At 41.4% G+C, this 18,226-nt stretch overlaps 1 protein-coding gene across 3 annotated transcripts in view; it reads right to left on the reverse strand.

Annotated features, from left to right (window-relative positions):
- Positions 1-18,226, reverse strand: part of GAB2 (GRB2 associated binding protein 2) — a 183,296-nt gene that overhangs the window by 80,774 nt on the left and 84,296 nt on the right. Inside the window, exon 1 of one of the 3 annotated variants that reach the window (XM_008707388.2) lies at positions 14,485-14,503. The exons of the other annotated variants lie outside the window; for them this stretch is intronic. The gene's annotated coding sequence lies outside the window, so the exon portion shown is untranslated. Of the gene's footprint in view, positions 1-14,484; positions 14,504-18,226 lie in introns of those variants that run through there. 3 annotated transcript variants of the gene reach the window in all.

Raw genomic sequence — 18,226 nt, forward strand, 5'->3', positions numbered from 1 at the left:
CAGCACGGAGTCTGCTTGGGATTCTCTCTCGGCCCCTCCTCCCCCACTCACTCTGTCTCTCTCTCTCTCTAAAATAAATAAATAAATCTTTAAAAAAATAAAATGTACAGAGGAAAAAAATGTTAATAACTGCTGAAAATTAGAAGGATTAGATTTAAAGTGATTCCTAATGTCCAAGTTGTAACCTTTTAAGTCTAAAAGTTGAGCCTGTGAAAACAGGAGTTTATGATATTCAAAGGAATAAGTGTATAAAGGTTTTCTTTTTTAATACAAAAGACAGGTAACTATAATAGGATTTGTTTGGTATTTTTATTGAGTTTCCTAAGAAGGGTGTCAATACGTTGGACATCTCCTCTCTTCTACTAAGCAATATATGTGATATAAAGTATAGATGTGTATCTATTTCTATCTGCATAAGAAGAGAAAGAATCAATAAAGGAAGCCACAAGTAAGAAGTACAAGAAAGAGTAGAAATTAAAAAATAACCACCAAAAAAAAAGAGTAGAAATTATACAAACAACAGGAACGACTGATCAGCATTGGTGGTCACACAGATAGCTAACAAAAAGCAGAGGGGATTAACAGTTAAAAAGCACTGGTGGTCATGTACACTGACTGGCCAGGTAGAATGAGTGTGCAATAGTACATTTTAAGGCAATACTTCAGCCTGTAAAAGACAGCTGACTCCACGAACTCATATTCTCTCAACTTCTAGCAGTGCTTCCCAAACTTTAACATGCAGCAGGAAAAACAAAGCATGCATCAGCATCACCTACGGGACATGTTAAATTGCAGATTTTTGGGCCCCATTCCCAGAGTTTCTGATTTAGAAGGTGTGGAGTAGGGGGTATGAGAATTTGTATCTCTAAAAACTCTCCAGAAGATGCTGATGCTGCTATTCCTAGAACCACACTTTGAAAACCACTGCCCTAGATACACCACTAATTATACTGATATACTACTGAGGCATAAGTAAGTTCTGAATAATGCTAACGTTCAGGTCACTACATCATAATTACTAAACAGTATTTTATAACTCTGGCCAAGCATGAGACTAAAAAATCCCTCATGTCAAGGTAAAATATGAAAATATAAGAAAGTAAAAGATATATAAAAGTCCTTAGCTGAAGTTGCATTAACGTAACTGAGGCTCATCTCAAAAAAGGAAGCTCAGCCCTCATAACCAGAGGCAGGTCTACAACACTGAGACAGCAACCAAGCCATGTGCCCCAACCAAAGATCAATCAGCCTGTCACTGGAAACCAGCGCTTGGCCATTTCAAAAGGTGTTCTTTTCACTTTTCATTCTGGTTAGGTTATTTTCTTGTTACTTCTCTGGGAAAGGTTATTTTCCTGGGGAAGTTAAAATTATAACTTAAGTCTTGGGAAGATATAAAAATAAACATAGTGATGCCAGAGGAGAACATGCAAATTAGTACAAAAATAATGTAATTAACTAAACTCAAGGTGTTGATGTTTTAGGGTAAGATTAAGCATAAATATACACATAAGATTTGTGATCACTGTATTTGTATATGTCTTATCTACTATTTAAGTTTTTTGAAGTATTCAAGAAAAACAGCCAAATTAAGCTTACAACTGCAATTATAGTAAGAGAATTTAAACAAGTTCGTAAAGTAACAAATGTTTAAATGTACAATAAAAATTCATTTTCAAAGTTTTGAAATTAAACATTAAACAAACTATAAATAGATGACAGTCACCTTCTTTAGGCACAAAGCCTCTTGGAATCTCCAAATACCTGAGTGATTGCTCGCATCAGCCAGAAATTTGATCATTATGAAAGGTTTCAAAAGGATGCTCCTGAGTAGAGAAAGTAGTTTGCAATAGTCTCTACTGCAGATGTAGAGATGGAATGCAGTCACCCTCAAAGAATTCAACTACAGGACTGAGCATCCACCATACAAAGTGGGGAAGAAAGTAACATTTATTGAGCATCTACTTCGTACCAATCCAACCTCAGCACCTGGCTCACTTTATATGTTCAATAACCATGATCCGTTATTCTAATTCAGGCATCTTGTGTTAAAAGGGGAGGAGGGCATAAAGAATTACAGAAAACAGGAAAGAGACTGATTATTGTACCTTGGGAAGGGAGTCACAGAATATGCCAAGGGGAGGGGGTAGGAGGAAATTCCAGATTTTAAGCACACGGAGGCACAGAAATACATGGCATCTTCTGGGAATGGCAAGTTCTTTGTGTGATTAAAGGAAACAATGTAGGGGGAGAGGTCAAAACAAATGAGGCTAGGGAGGGAGGTTAAGATCAGATCACAGAAAGCCTCGAATGCTGCCACACCATGCAGCATGGACTTACCATCTAGGTGACTGGAAGAAACAGAATCAGAGGATGATCTTGGGGTCACAAGATGGAGCCCCATGTTGGCTCCACATTCAGCAGGGAGTCTACTTGAGATTCTTTCCCTCTCCCTTTGCCCCCTCTCCCTGCTTGTGCATGCTCTCTAAAATAATTACTTTTAAAAATATACAACTGAGCTACACACAACAACATGAAAGAATCTTAAAGCTGAGAGCAGGAAGAAAGACTGACCATGTGACTTCATTTATATAAAGTTCAAAAATGGACAAAACTAACACTACTGCTTAGGGATACACATACTCACGGTAAAGCTATAAACAAAAGTACAAAAGTCGCCATACTTGGGCGGGGGAGGGGGCAGGAGTGAAGTAAGAAGGATATGATTAGGAGGTGTCAATTTTTTATGACTTGAGTAGTAGCAATACGAGTGTTTCCTTGATTGTTCTGTATGTTTCATTCATTTTTCTATGCATATTATATTTCACAATAAAACGCTGTAGAAGACATAATTAGAAGTATCCTGGAAGGATGATGAGGGTGGGCAGAGTCTAGAGACAAGAAAAGAAACTGAGATGGTCACAATAGTACAGGCAAGGGAAGAGAACTTGAGTGGGGTCATTGGTAACAGGGACAGAGAGCGGAAAGGAACTGAGAATGACTTAGAAGTTAGGTCTTAGTGACCCATTAGAAATGGAAACTAAGGGAAAGGCAAGTGTCCAAAGTGACTGTAAGACTGTTTAAGTTGCAAGCTTGAGAAACTGGGTGATAGGTGGGGAAAATACTAAGAGCAGACTCATGCATTTTTTTTAAAATTAAGATGTGATTCACATACCATAAAATTCACTCTATAAAGCATACAATTCAGAAGCTTTTACTATATTTAGAAGGTTGTGTAACCACCGCCAGCACCTAATTCCGCCCTAATTCTTTTCCACCCAAAAGAAACCCCACACTCATTTACTCATTAACAGTCATTCCCCATTCCCTACCTACCACCACCTCATCCCAATGTGTGGTTAAAACTTGTTTTGACAGGGTAACAGTGACATTCAGTTGGGTCTCAGCAGCCCAATCCCTGAGGAGATCCCATTTCAGAGCCTTAATTTGCCTCCCACAAAGACAGAAGCTCTGGAGAAGCTGGAAACCTTTTCTCGAAATGTAGAGGGATACATCCCCATTCCTAGTTCTGCCCTGGACAGGGACAAAAGTCAACAGGGATCAAGCTGCCAGAAATAGGTATCAGGTTATAGTGGCTTTCAACCAGTGGCAGAACTGCCCACTATCCAAGGGCTTGGAAATATATGTGTGCTTGGTGAGGGGTAAATTGTCACAGTGCCTAGGGACCAATACAGGCATTATAGGACAGGGGACATGATACTAACCTCAAACAATGCATGGAGTGTTCTGCATAACAAAGAATTGTCCCACCCAAAATTCCAACAGAGCCCCACCTCCCCTCTGAGAATCAACAGGGGCATAATTCCTATTATTTCTGCAAACACGAAAAACCAAAATGGAGAGTTATGATCCGTAATTGGGAACCAGGCCTAGGCCCAAGAACATTTAGCTAAGAATAGCTTAGAGAACAGAAGATTTAAATTAGCTCACAGTGAAAAGAGGGTATTAATAGAAACTCAGATATTAATAGTGATGAGTCTCAGTTAGCCCTGGAGGACCTTGGCCCGGGACTGGCAGCGCTGGACCATCACTGTTCTCCTGAGTCTGTGCCACGTGTCAGAGCCGCAACCTCAGGTATGAGAAAGCGTAAAGGCTCTACTTACTGGTACCTTCCACAGGCCGGGTATAAACCATCAGAAAGAGGACCCACAGGGGTATGTTCTACAGTCCAACTTGAAAAATTAAGAAGGGCCATTAGGGAGCTCTACATAGGGAAAGATATTTGTCTTTTCCCTAAACCTTCTTTTTCTCTCTGCACTGATTCTGTATGAAATTCTGTCATTGGTCACCCCTTTGCAGCATCGAAGAACTGTATTAAAATTGGCAATTTGCCTTCAAACACTTACGTGTGAAGCCCTGGGGAACACAGGCAAACATATGAGACAGAGACAGTCCTTAGATGAAAAAGCGGCTTCCATTCTTGTGGTGAAATTAGAACTTGTGCACAACTAAATAAAACACACGTTCACCTGCATAATATATTTTTTTTTCTTTTTTTAAAAGATTTATTTATTTGACAGAGAGAGAGACAGCCAGCGAGAGAGGGAACACAGGCAGGGGGAGTGGGAGAGGAAGAAGCAGGCTCATAGCAGAGGAGCCTGATGTGGGGCTCGATCCCATAACGCCGGGATCACGCCCTGAGCCGAAGGCAGACGCTTAACCGCTGTGCCACCCAGGCGCCCCTGCATAATATATTCTGACAGAAATAACTGAGTAGCTGAAAGTAAGTTCTGGGGTCAGCTTTGCTAATTATGAACGGCATAAACTTGGGATCTTTCTTACCCCTTAGGCCCTATTTCTTCAAATATAAAATGAAGATGATAATCCTTACATGGTTCTTACGAGAATTAGAGAAGTGAAAAGTTGAGTTTTTCTCTTTCCCTAAATAAAGAATATAGTATAAACTTTATACATACAAATTTTCTCATAAAGTTCTATTAGCACACAGAAGTGGGAGAATTTATATTTGATACGAGAACAGCTTTACAAAGAAAGCAGTATTTGAACTAGGCTTCAAACACATGGTTAGGACAGTAAATGTATTTTACACCAAAAGTCATAATTTATTCAACAAATTTTCATTGAGCTGCTGCCTTGTGCCAGGCCCTGGGCCAGGCAGAGGATGTTATTAACTTGGTACTGCTTATTATATTGCCTCAATATATTTGTTTATTCATTAATTCTTTCCATGAATACCTAAGATGTAACCAGACACCTAGAAAGCGTGGCAACTGGCAGAAGGAAGAGGAGGCAATCAGACGGGGCTAGTGGGCCCTGAAAGAGGTACCTAGTAGCTCAGTCAGGCCAGCTCACGGGGAGGCCAGACCCCGGAGGGTCCCGAGGTGGGGTGGGAGGCACAAGGGAAAAGGTATAAGAGAGTCCTACTGACATGATTTTATCTAATAAACAATGCTGCCCAGTGTTGGATTGATGGATGGAAATCAGCTTTGTGCCTTGCTGCAAACGACTAAGAATACCAACCTTGCTCCCAGGTCTAGGCCTGGGAACAACTCTTCTTCCATGCCTAGGTCACGAGGCAGAACATTATATAAGATGCCCTGAACCAAACAAACGCCATAATCAAATGAATGTCCCTGGTGTTTCCCGTAAGCTCTGAGCCAGGCTGACCTGTGGAAGAAGGGGAAGAGGAGGAGAAGGAGCAGGGGGAGGAGGAGGAAGCTGAAGAACAGACAGATTATTTCCCTGTAATTCTTCAACAAGAAAGTAAGGAGAAAACAAGAGGGAGATTACTTTTTGCGGTTTTTACAAGCTGTGGGGTATTTACCATAATAATAAAAACTACATACATTTACAGTGTGCAAGGCACTGAACTAAGCACTTTACATATATTGAATCATTTCATCCTTACAACTATTCTAGGAACAATTGCTATGATTATCCTATCTTAAAGATGAAGAAATTGGGGCATGAAGCAGCTAAGTAACTTAACTATAAATATAAAACCACGAAGTGGCAAAGGAAGGACTTCGGGCTCTGTCTTCCAGGCTCTTCTTGCTAACCAAGGCGTCCTCTCTTTAACTCAGACCTGCATTACATTTCCCAGCCAGGAATTTCTGCAACTTTCCAGGTTTGACTTATGAAGGCTCAACAAGGGAGGTATGCACAGGAGCTGAAAATATGAAATTCCGAGGTGACATACCATTTCATGGTAATCTTAGAGAATCTTGAGTGGTGATTCAGCAGAAAACCTGGGTTCAATCCTCAGTCTGCTATTTATTATGTGACCCCAGTAAGTTCCATGACCTCTTCGACTCGTGAAGGAGTATCACCTGCTCTGTGTATCTTACCAGGTTGTTTACGAGAATCAGATGTGTACAAGCTTTAGTGTGCTGGCTTTGGGAACACTCTTGACGGTTTTTTTCCCTAACTTTTTTTTTAAGTTCTTAAAATGGTTTGGGTCAATGCAGCTGCCAGACAAAGTGTTTATTACAATAAAGCAGACAGTCCTGAGACTGGATCAGAATCCTGGACTGTTGAACTATTATTAGCCACTCCTGCTTTACACGTGAGTCCTGTGTAAAGCACCTCATGTGATTGCTGTCTGACTCAGACGCTCGGTGAATGGTTCCTTCACTTCTCCTTCCTGGCTTTGTGCTTTCATGGCCGAATTACACGGGACTCGAGACTCCACAGGCTAAGGAATAACCCAGTTAGGAACAGAACACAGAACTCTCTGGTATTCCCCCATCTCAGGATCACTGGGGATCATGAACAAGACCCACAGTCTCCCTATGATTCAGTTTCCCCATCCCCCCAAAAGGCTGATTCATTTGTTCAGGGTACACCATGGAGTCCTGCCAAATGCAAATAAACTGTCTATGCTGCACGTGCCAAGCTATGCTGGGAGCAGGCTCATTACCAGCACAGTGACTACAACAAATAACAACAAAAGCCTCTAGGAGCAAATCACCACACATAATAAACTTAATTCAAGAAACACTGAAGAGACCCTTAGCTGCATCTTAATTTACACAGCACCATTTATCACACAAGTGCCCCGGGGCCTCTACAAACTGAAAATAAGGCATCAGTACAGATTAGCTTCTACTATGCCTCGGTGATTCTACCAACTTCAATCTACCGACCACAAATAAGGTGGAGAGAACACAGGAAAGACTGCAGAAAGAGTAACTGTAAAGAATGCATTGTCTGAAAACTATGTGAGAATTCTGTGTTCTGTTCCTAACTGGGTTAATTCCTTAGCCTCTGGACTTAGAAGCATCGAGTCCCATGTAATTCGGCCGTGAAAGCACAGAGCCAGGAAGAAGTGAAGGGCCATTCGCTGGGTGTCTGACTCAGACAGGAATCACATGAATTGCTTTACACGGGACTCACGTGTAGCTCAGGGGCGACTAGTAATATTCCCAACAATCTAAAGCAAAACCATTGAGATGGTACTTCAGGCCTTTTTTCCCAAAGTAATATACAGCGCATTACAACAGGGACAAAACCGCCAGATACAAGACAAATACAGCCAGCATTTGAGCACCTACACAATGTGTCAGTATTGTGCTAAATTCTTTATACGTGTGTGCGAGCTGATGTCCAATACTCACACAACCACTGAGGAAGCAGATGCTACTACTATCTCCATGTTGTAGGTGAAAGAACGGAGTTGCTTAAAGTGGTTGAGCGTTTTGCCTGAAGTCAGTCACCCAGCTTCAAGTTCCACCTCAATCTTCTAGCTAGGTGACATCAGCCAAGCCCCTCAACTTGGCTGATAAATACAATGGAGGTAAACCCAATCCTTCCGGCCATTCATGAACGTTGCAAGGACTACGTGTTTTATAGAGTAGTCAACGGTAAAGTGCATGTAAAAGTGTCTTGAGTTCTCCCAACTAGACTGCAGTCACTGGTAGGCACAGACCACGTCACACGACTTTTTAAAATCCCTAGAAGACTATATTGTATATGCTGAATGATTACATATTTGTAACCATTATGAATATAACTAAATGAAATGCACTAAAAGCAGCATGAATAAAATGACGAGGGTGTGCTGAGGCAGGGCCTGCTGGTGGAGTAGCTCAAGGACAGGGTCATAGTGGCAAGAAAGGGAGCGACAGCAGATAAGGCTGAGAAAACAGGTTGGGGACAGACTGGGGAAAAGCTTTAAAGGACCCTCTTAAAAGAATTTCAAGAGACAGCAATCTCAAAGAGTTACATTAAAAGAGTCAGAGAAGCACAGACAGGAGAGAAAAAGGGCAGAAGGAGAGGGTCTCTCAAGTGAACCCTAAACACATTTCATAGTTCTGCTCAGGGCTAGCATCTCCATTACCCTCTTCTCTCCTTATATCATTATATCTTCTTCTTTTATGCCTTTGGCACACCAAGGTTACAAAGGAGGCTGCTTTTAGGGTGTCCTCAGGGATAAACTTCTCTTTTTCTCATCCATAAAATAGTGTTAACACATCCCAGGATTATCATGCATATAAAATGAGACAACATGTATCTTTTCAACAAATGGTGCTGGGAAAACTCATATCCACATGTAAAGAAATGAACCTGGACCTTTATATCATGCACAAAAATTAACTAAAATGGATCAAAGACTTAAATGTAAAACCTGAAACTATAGAACTCTTAGAAGAAGACATAGAGGAAAATTGTCATGATACTGAATTTGGCAGTGAATTCTGGGATACAACACCAAAAGCACAGGCAGCAAAAGAAAAAAAATTTAACACTTTTGTGAATCACAGGACACAACAGAGTGGAAAGACAACCCATGAAATGGGAGAAAATATCTGCAAATCATTTATCTGATAAGGGATTAATAGCTAGAATATATAAAGAACTTCTAAAATTTACTAATAACAAAACAACCTGATTCAAAAGTTGGCTAGGGGCTTGAAAAGACATTTCTTCAAAGATGATATATAGGGACACCTGGGTGGCTCAGTTGGTTAAGCGTCTGCCTTCAGCTCAGGTCACGATCCCAGGGTCCTGGGATTGAGTCCGGCATCGGGCTCCCTGCTCAGTGGGGAGCCTGCTTCTCCCTCTGCCTGCAGATCCCCCTGCTTCTGCTCTCTCTCTCTGGCAAATAAATGAATAAAATCTTAAAAAAAAAAAAAAGATGATATACAAATGTCGCACACAAAAATGCCAAACATTACTAGTCATTAGGGAAATGCCAATAAAAATCACAATGAGATACCACCTTATAAGGTGGCTTCCTATCATAAAAAACAGAAAATATCAAATGTTTTTGAGGATCTGGAGAAATCAGAACCTTTGTGCACTGTTGGGAATGTAAAACGGTGCAAATGCTACAGAAAACGGTGTGGCAGTTCCCCCCAAAATTAAAAATAGAATTACTATATGACCTTGCAATTCCACTTCTGGGTATATACTAAAAAGAACTGAAAGCAGGGTCTCAAACAGGTACTAGCAGCATTATTTACAAGAGATAAAATGTGGAAACGACTCATTGATAGATGAATGGAGGAATGAAGCGCAGTCTATACATACAATGGAATGTAAAAGGGAGGGAGATTCTGATGTGCAATAACACGGATGAACCTTGAGGACCATATACTTCATAAAATAAGTCAATCCTAAAAGCAAGCCCTGTGTGAGTCTACTTGCATGAAGTAGCTAGTGTAGTCAAATGCACAGACACGGAAAAGGAGAATGGTGGCTTCCCAGGGGCCGCAGGGTGAGGGATAGGGAGTTCCTGTTAAGTGAGCAGTTTTAGTGCTGCAAGACGAAAAGTGTTCTGGAGGTGGATGATGGTTGTGGCTACAGGACAACGTGGATGCACTTAATGCCACTGACGCGTACACTTAAAAATGTCAAGATGGCAATTTTGTTATATATATTTCACAATTTAAAAAAAGAAATACATTTTCGAAAGTAAAAAATAAGATAACATATATGAAGCTCTCAGCAAAAAAAACTTAGCAAAGAAACTCAGTTCCTTCCTTTCCCCTGATATAACCCTTTAGTTCAAGGTTCTTTTCAATTCATCCAAGGAGCTCAGCCTCAACCATTAGAGCTCCCCCATTCTGCCAGTAAATCTGGCTGTGCATCCCACAATGAGTTCCTTCCCTTACTGGGCTTGGCTTTTGTTAATCATTTAAGGGGGGGGGGATTAAACTGCATTATATTCCCTTTCAGCTCTAAAACATACACTGAAGGTTAAAGAGACATTAAGACTAGGCTAGCAGAAAGGAAGGAAAGGAAACATATTTGAGCATTTATTATGTGCAAAATATTGCGGCAGGGGCTGGGGATTCACAAACGCCAACAGACAAAGAAGGTGATAACTCCTGATTTGGGAGGAACAAACACCGAGATCACGTCTGCTTGTAAGTGCTTCTACAGGGTTATAGGAACAGAGGGATCAGCTGCGAGGCAAGCCCAGGAAAAATCCACCACAGTGGTGATAACCTATGGAGCTTGCGTTTTGAGGAGAGATGGGAGGGATTAGGGGGAGTCAATCAGGTAGGACAGAGACAGAAGGGCAAGAGGGCCAGGAGTCCAACTCGAGGGAGCACCTTACAGAGAATGAACATACAGGCAGAGCACAGTCCAGAGGAGAGGTGGAAGCCAGTCTGGAAAAGCAGTTGGGGATCTGGTTGTTAAATGCCCAGAAAGCTGGGAAAAGGAGCTTGGCTTTGATCCTGAAGGCAGTGGGGGAAGCGCTGACAGTTGAAACTGGAGAGTGACAAGAGCCAACGTGCATGGTAGAAATATCACTTTGGTAACAGTGTATAAGAGGCTAGATTAAGGGAAACAGGAAGCTATTGCCATGGCTCAGACAAAACAGGATGAGGGCTGGAAAGAAGGCAGTGGCAGTGGGGAAGGAAAGGAAAGAAAGCTCTATTTGCTTCCTGCAGCTCCCATGCATAAAGACAAGAATGATGCACAGACCCCAGAAGGCCGGCTCTTCGACACCATGGACCTTGAACCACGTTCTTATTTCTAAACAGTTTCTGACTAATTCTCAATGTCCTCAGGTCCAGGGCAATCACTCAAAGGGAGGAAACTGGCATAAAAGTTAATCTGTTTCAGCTGCTAGGCTACCCCCCACCCCTTCTCTCCAGAAATAATGGAAGGCAGCACTGGAAAAAGGAGCATCTGGCTGCAGTGAAGACCCATCCCTTCCCGTGCTGGAGCTGTTGGCTCATCCTTGGAAATCATAACAATCAAGAATGGAGAATCGTTCTTTTCATCCCTTCTAACAGCATTATCCCAGCGACCTCATCCCCTAACAATGGTGTGGTCTGTGTTATGTTTTCCCTCCATCTCTGCTTCTCTCCCCCCCACCCCGCCCCTGGCCCGTGGCACAACGGAGATGCTGTGCCCAGAGGCTGCTGAGGTGGTGAGGCCCACAGCCTCTGAAGAAGTCTCTGAGGGGCAGGATGCTCCTTCAGAAGGAGCTGCATGAAGAATCAGATTGAAAAGACCGAACACTAAATGAAAGGAATGGGGAAGACCATGTCCCCCTGCTATTAAAACTAGCAAAAGAGATTTTAATGACATTTCCCAGTGGTGGTAAGAGTGTGATTAAGCAGACACCCTTGTCCATTGCTCAAAGCTATTTGTTGATATGATGTGTCTGGGAAACAATTTGGCAGTATTTCAAGAGCCTTAAAAATGTTCATCCCCTTTTACCCAATAATTCTCATTTCTGGCAAGTGACTAAAGGAATAATTCAAAGGAAAGAAAATGATATATACATGAAGATACACAATGCAGCACTAGAAGGAAAAAAAGGTGGTAAAGTTTCTGTTCTTTAGACTTTTTTTCCTCCTGTGTCTTCCCCTCTAACTCTCCCTTAAGGCTTTGTGACGCTATCTCTACGGCACTTGAAAGAACCAGCTATGATGACAGAAAGTGCAATCTCTCACCTGAATACACAATTTAAAGAAGGTCTGCTGTAAGTAAATTCACTGCATGGCTAACTAAATTTACCAAGTTACATTAGAGGCTTTCTATTCATTTTACAGGGTAACAAACAGTTAAAAATTCATGTAAAATAGTGAACTTGTTTACACACTCAGTTTTGTATCATGTACCAGGCACTGTGCTAGGGGCTGAAGGTACAGCACTAAACAATACAGACATGGCCCTTGACCTCAAAGATCACTATATCTATCAGAGATATCAACACGGAGCAAGTAATTATAATGAAGCTTATCAATATTATGACAAAGGGAAATATGGCGTGCTAGGGGAATGAAGAGCAAGAGCGTCTCATCCTTACTGAAGGGGTCAGAAAAAGCCAGTGGGAAGAAGTAAGGAATGTGGACTTCAACCCAAGGACCAAAGAAGACACTGGAGTTTTTAAAAGCGGAGTGCTATGATGGGATTTGTGCTCTGGAAAGATCACTGATTGCTGTGTGAAAAGTTGGAGAAGAGCAAGACTAGGGTCAGGCAGATCCACTGGGAGGCTATTATAGTCCCAGTGAGAAATGACAGTGGCTTAGGCAATGGTGGGGCAATGGAGAGAGAGGGATAATAATGAGAAAGAGATATTTAATAGCTAGAATCAACTTCTTCATGACTGCTGGACTGTGGGGGGTGACAGACAGAACGACTTCGAGGCTTGGGGCTTGGGCACTGTGACTCTACTGATTCAGGCTTCCGGGAGCACGAGGAAATGCAGTACAGGGCAGATGGTACTGAGTTCCATTTTAAAGACCTAGAAATGAAGAGTCTTCAAGACATGCCTGATGTGGCTGAACTGTAGGCCAAGGATTTGGTCCTCTAAGTGGACTGGAGATAAAGATTTAGAAGCCATCATTATACAGGGATGGTAACCGAGGCAATGGGAGTAGACATGATCACACTCGTATCGAAGATTTATTGAGCGTAGCACAGTACTAAGCATTATGAGAGAGGAAAGAAAGGGAAGAGTTTTCTCAGATCATTTCTGCCAGGATGCCCTTGCACAATCCCAGGTGAATGGAAATCACTATACGCGCTGCCTCTGTGACTGCCTGCCCTCACCACCATGTTATACTTGTTGGCTCACTTCCCTCTTGCTTATAGATTATAAGTTCCTTGCAGGCACAACCATGTCTTGCATCTTTTTCCTCCCAGCCCACAGCAGAATCTGGGGCACAGAATGTGTGTTTAGTGTTGGGAGAACCTGGTTGCAGCACAGATGACATCACATTTCCTCTAACACCTCTTGTTTTATAAACATTATGCCGGAGGAGGGAGACAGCTATAAACATATGTATGTTTTAGTTAGACTTTTGTTTTTGGACAACTTTTCAGAAGTATTCCACTTGCAGAAAAAGAAAGCTATGTCTTTAAATTGTGAAACTATTTGCACCTGCTGTCAGCTCTTTGGTCATGAGCACCTACTTGGTGTCCGACAACGAAACTCAATCTTCAGCAGCCTCCTCTGGTACTCGTGCAAGAGGAGCTCCTTTTGACAAAAGCCTTGATATAAGTTTGATCCCAAGAAGAGTGGCTTATTAGCATTCATTTGCTCATGGTGCAGTGATGCAGGATAATCTAAGAGACTTACACAGGGTTGGTCTCCACCTGCAAGTGTGCCTATGATCTCTGGCAGCATGGATTAGCAAGAGAAGACTGGGTAGAAGATGAATACAGATAAAATGTTACGAATACGTAAGGTGTTCATTATTATATGAAAAACGGATGATTACTATATGTTGGCTAACTGAATTTAAATGAAAGAGAAAAAAAGAATACGTAAGGTTAAATATTTGTATTGTGTTCAGACAGACGATTAAATACACTGCAGTAGGGGGTAGAGAGGAAAAGGGAATGTCAAGGGAGTATACTGGGTAGAAAAAGAGAAGGGCCAGAGGGAAAGCAATGGCTTGCCTTTTGTGAGTTGGGAAAAGATAAAGACACAATCTAATATAACAGCTCCCCACATTGGTAAGGGGAGGGGAATACTGGAGAAGTCAGATGATCTTCTAAGCACTGTGTTAGGTACTTTTTATGCAGTCTCTCATTACTATGATCCTATGAGATAGGAATCCTTAGTCCCATTTTACAGAGAGTATAACTGAGGTTCCTGGCAGTAAAAGATTTTCACCAAGGTCTCATGCCACTCAAGTATTTCCAGAGCCAAAAGACAGTAAGGTAAGAATTATGCCTCCAGATAAAATTCCACAGGGAGAACGGTCATTTTTCATTTAGGACTATGACCAGTTAATCCAAAGTCATCGATTTTAAGTGATGTGGGAGAGTTACTTCTATCAGCTCATGACAGAGGATTGCTAAATTTTCAGGAATTTTGCAACCCAGCTGACATCACCTAGTAATGTGAAATCAGCCACAGTGGGAGTGTTGACATCATGGACACTGGCAGCTGCGCAAGGCAGAGCATCTTCTTCTTTCTTCCCCTGAGAACCTGTTGTTAAACATTTACAAGCATGCAGCTGACTGAGACTTTAGAGATGGAAGGGAATGACTTTCATCTCACTTGCCAAGTCCCACCCAAGTTCCACTTACTGGCTCTAGTTGTCTGGAAGTCTGCATCCTGAGGCGTCTGAGGCTTCACGGAGAACCTGCCAGAACTGTGAAGCGATGTCTGTCGCAGGCAAGGAGGGAGAACTGGCAGCAGCAGTGCCATGTACTGGCCAGTCTAATTTTAAAAATGGGGAAACAGAGACCCAGAGAGAGAAGGGACAGAGCGGAGGCTAGAAGTCAAATAAGCCAACTTCTAGTCCAGTGATCCTTCCAGGGTAGCACAGAGATCGTGCACTCGAGGCTGTCTGGATTCAGCTAGCATCTCTATTAATGATATCGGGCAACAACGTGATGACAATGACCACTAAGCAGGAATGTTGCAGAGGGCATACGAACACAGAGAGAGAATGAACTTCTGGTTCTTTCAGCTCTGAAAGTCTATTAGGCTAGGTTTCCAAGAACTCTATCTATGCTCTTATGGGCCTTCTTCCTGACCACAGAAACTACTATCCGCCTGAAGTGTGTGATTTCTAAGAATCTTACATGACTTAGGAACACCCTGACAACCACTACTTTATCAGTAGTCAAAGATACAGAGATTATACTCGGAGGAGGATTTTACCAGAAAACACGAAATGAGTAATACCATGAATATTAAAGAACATTCGCAATAATCTATTTCTTTTTTAAAAACTTTATGATGTTCCTTTAGCCACCATAGTCATCATTAGTTTTTGATGTAGTGTTCAATGATTAATTAGTTGCATAGAACACCTAGTGCTCATCACAAGACGTGCCCTTCTTGATTCCCATAACCTGGCTAGCCCATCCCCCCAGCCCCCTCCCCTCTGAAACTCTCAGTTTGTTTCCTGGAGTCCACAGTCTCTCATGCTTTGTCTCCCTCTTTGATCACCCCACCTTCAGTTTTTCCTCCTTTCCCCTATGGTCCTCCATGCTATTCCCTATGGTCCACATATGAGTGAAACCATATGATAATTGTCTTTCTCTGCTTGACTTATGTCACTTAGCATAATCCCCTCCAGTTCCATCCACATCGATGTAAATGGTGGATATTAATCCTTTCTACACAATAGCCTATTCCTATGAACTTTCATAGTAAAGTATCCCCAAACCATTTCTGTTCATTTTAAACACTGTACTTCTATAGAAGTAATGAAGCTCAGGAATCGAGAGGCATAAAATGGCAAACAGTAAAAAGTCTCCTTCCGCCCTAACCCAGCCATCCTGCTCTGCTCGTGGAAATAAGTTGTTCTAAGTTTCTTGTGTTTCATTTCAGAGAAAATACATGTATGCAACAGTAAATATATATATTTCCCTCTTTTTTATACAAATGATCATATAGTGTAGTATAAATGAGGCTCGCTTTCCCCACTCAAATTCTACCTTGGAGCTTAGCTTATTCCCTATCAGTATCTAAAGAAGTTCATTGCTTTTTATGGAAGATGGTTCCAACTTTGTGAGATAGAAATGGTGCTATTTTCAGATAAGTGTCTTATTTTTTTAAAAAAAGATTTTATTTATTCATTTGTTAGAGAGAGAGAGTGCGAGCACAAGCAGGGGAGCAGCAGAGGGAGAAGCAGGCTCCCCTCTGAACAAGGAGCCCAACGTGGGACTCGATCACAGGACCCCAGGATCATGACCTGAGCCAAAGGCAGATGCTTAACCGACCTGAGCCACCCAGGTATCGATAAATGTCTTATCTAAAATCATTACAACTTGGTGCCAGAGGAGGACGAGCATACACACACACCATTCAAATGTGAAAATTACTTAAATTCACTTTGATAAACTTTTAGGGGGTTTTGTTTTTGTATTTATTTGGTTTTCCTTCTAAAACGAAATGATACATTGTGGTCACAGGTCGGTAAGAGTAGTGAATTCTATTGAATCATGTGTGCACTAATTTTTTTCTGTGGGTTCTCAAAAAAAAAGGCTAAAGGAAGAGTAAATAACTGAAATTATGGCTGTGAAAGCACTTTGAAGGGCTTTCCTATAAGAAAAGAAATTGTTACTTTAAATTAGTTCTTATTCCAACAAAGCAAACGAGTGAACAGAAAAAAACAAAAACAGAAGAGAGACAGACGGGGCAAACCAAGGAACAGACTCTTAACTACAGACAATAAATTGACCGTTACCAGAAGGTGAGGTGGGCGGGGGGAGGGGGAGGGTGGATGAATCAGGGGATGGGGATTAAGGAGCACACTTGCTGTGATGAGCACCGGGTGATGTATGAATCACTATACCGTACACCCGAAAGTAATATAACGCTGTATGTTAATGATACTGGAATTAAAATAAAAACTTAAAAAATAAACTAGTTCTTATTCCAAAAAGATTTGGATTCTCTATTATTTGTCTGTGCAGGTGTCTACATTTTGCTATGAGCTGCTTGAACTTCTTGAGGGTAATAGTTTGTTCACCCCTATATTCTCAGACGTAGACAAAGATACAGCATAAACTAGGAACTCAATAACTTTTGTTGAATAGACGAAATGAAGTTATAGAACATGTTTAAGTCACCTGAGAACTCAGTTTACTACCCTCAAATATGTCCAAAGAAGACACAGTTCTGACCTTGTGGGATGGAAACTAAGGAGAAGTTGGACAGAAATGTATATATGTATGTATGTATGTATGTATTCTCTGCTCTATGACCACAGCAAGTAAGCCACCATCTTCGCCTATGTTCAAAGCCATTCCTACTTAGCCCAAATGCATCTGTCTATTATTCAGTACAATTCTACAAATATATACTGAGCATCTGTGCTGGGTAAACAGTAGGAATTCAGTAGATCTATACCTGGGTCAATTTCTAATCCTTATGTTATCATCACTTCTGTACTTGTCTAATTCCCCTAATAGACTGTAAACAACTTCAAGGGATCATGTTTTAATCATCTTTGTATCTGAATATGGAATAGGTCTGCTGGGCACTCGATTTCTAATATATGAACAGACAGGGACCCATGTACCTCATGCTGGGAATTGGCAGTAATAGGGAGGGAATGCTGGGGGGAAATGAATGATCAGGGATGCTTCGTGGGAAAGTAATAATATCCGAGATGAGTCTTTAAGGATGAAATTTATTCCCAAGACAAATTCTGGTAACAAGAGATGAAGGATGGAAGGAAGAAAAAACATTCTGAATGTAAGAGGAAGACATCATCATCAAAATGCATGGAGGTAGCAATATTTATAAAGTGTTCCGGAAACAACATACAAGTGACTGTTTCTGGAGCCCAGGAAAAGAGGCGAATGAAAAAAGTAGGTCAAGTCACAATCACAGAGGGTATTAAATGATCTACTAATGGTTTGCCTTGAAAAAGAATGTCAAGGCCCCAAAATTCTAAGTAGAAAGAATGTGATATAAAGAAAAAAAACCAGGATTTAAGAGCAAGATAGAGTTGGGTTTATATCCTAAACTCTTAATCACTAGCAGTGTGACTCTGGAGAAGTAATTTAATCTCTTTGAGCTTTAGTACTTCCTCTAGGAGCAAAATAGATACCTTACTAGACTGAAATGAAGAAGAAATGGATGTTAAAGATCTTTATAAACTGGCAAGTGCAATATAAATATTAACTGTGCTTTCAGAAAAAAAAAATCTTACAACAACGTTGCTGAGGATTTGTCGGAGGTGAGAAGTGAGCCTGGAAGTAGAAGACAGAGGGTGCGGTGGTGGCACGATTATTTGCTAGTGCAGATGAAGACACAGCCCTATGACCTGCAGACCCAAGAACCCAAAAGACCTGACCCTGAACTGCT

This window comes from Ursus maritimus, unplaced genomic scaffold (genome assembly GCF_017311325.1).
Source record: "Ursus maritimus isolate PB19 unplaced genomic scaffold, ASM1731132v1 scaffold_16, whole genome shotgun sequence".
Classification (NCBI taxonomy): domain Eukaryota; kingdom Metazoa; phylum Chordata; class Mammalia; order Carnivora; family Ursidae; genus Ursus; species Ursus maritimus.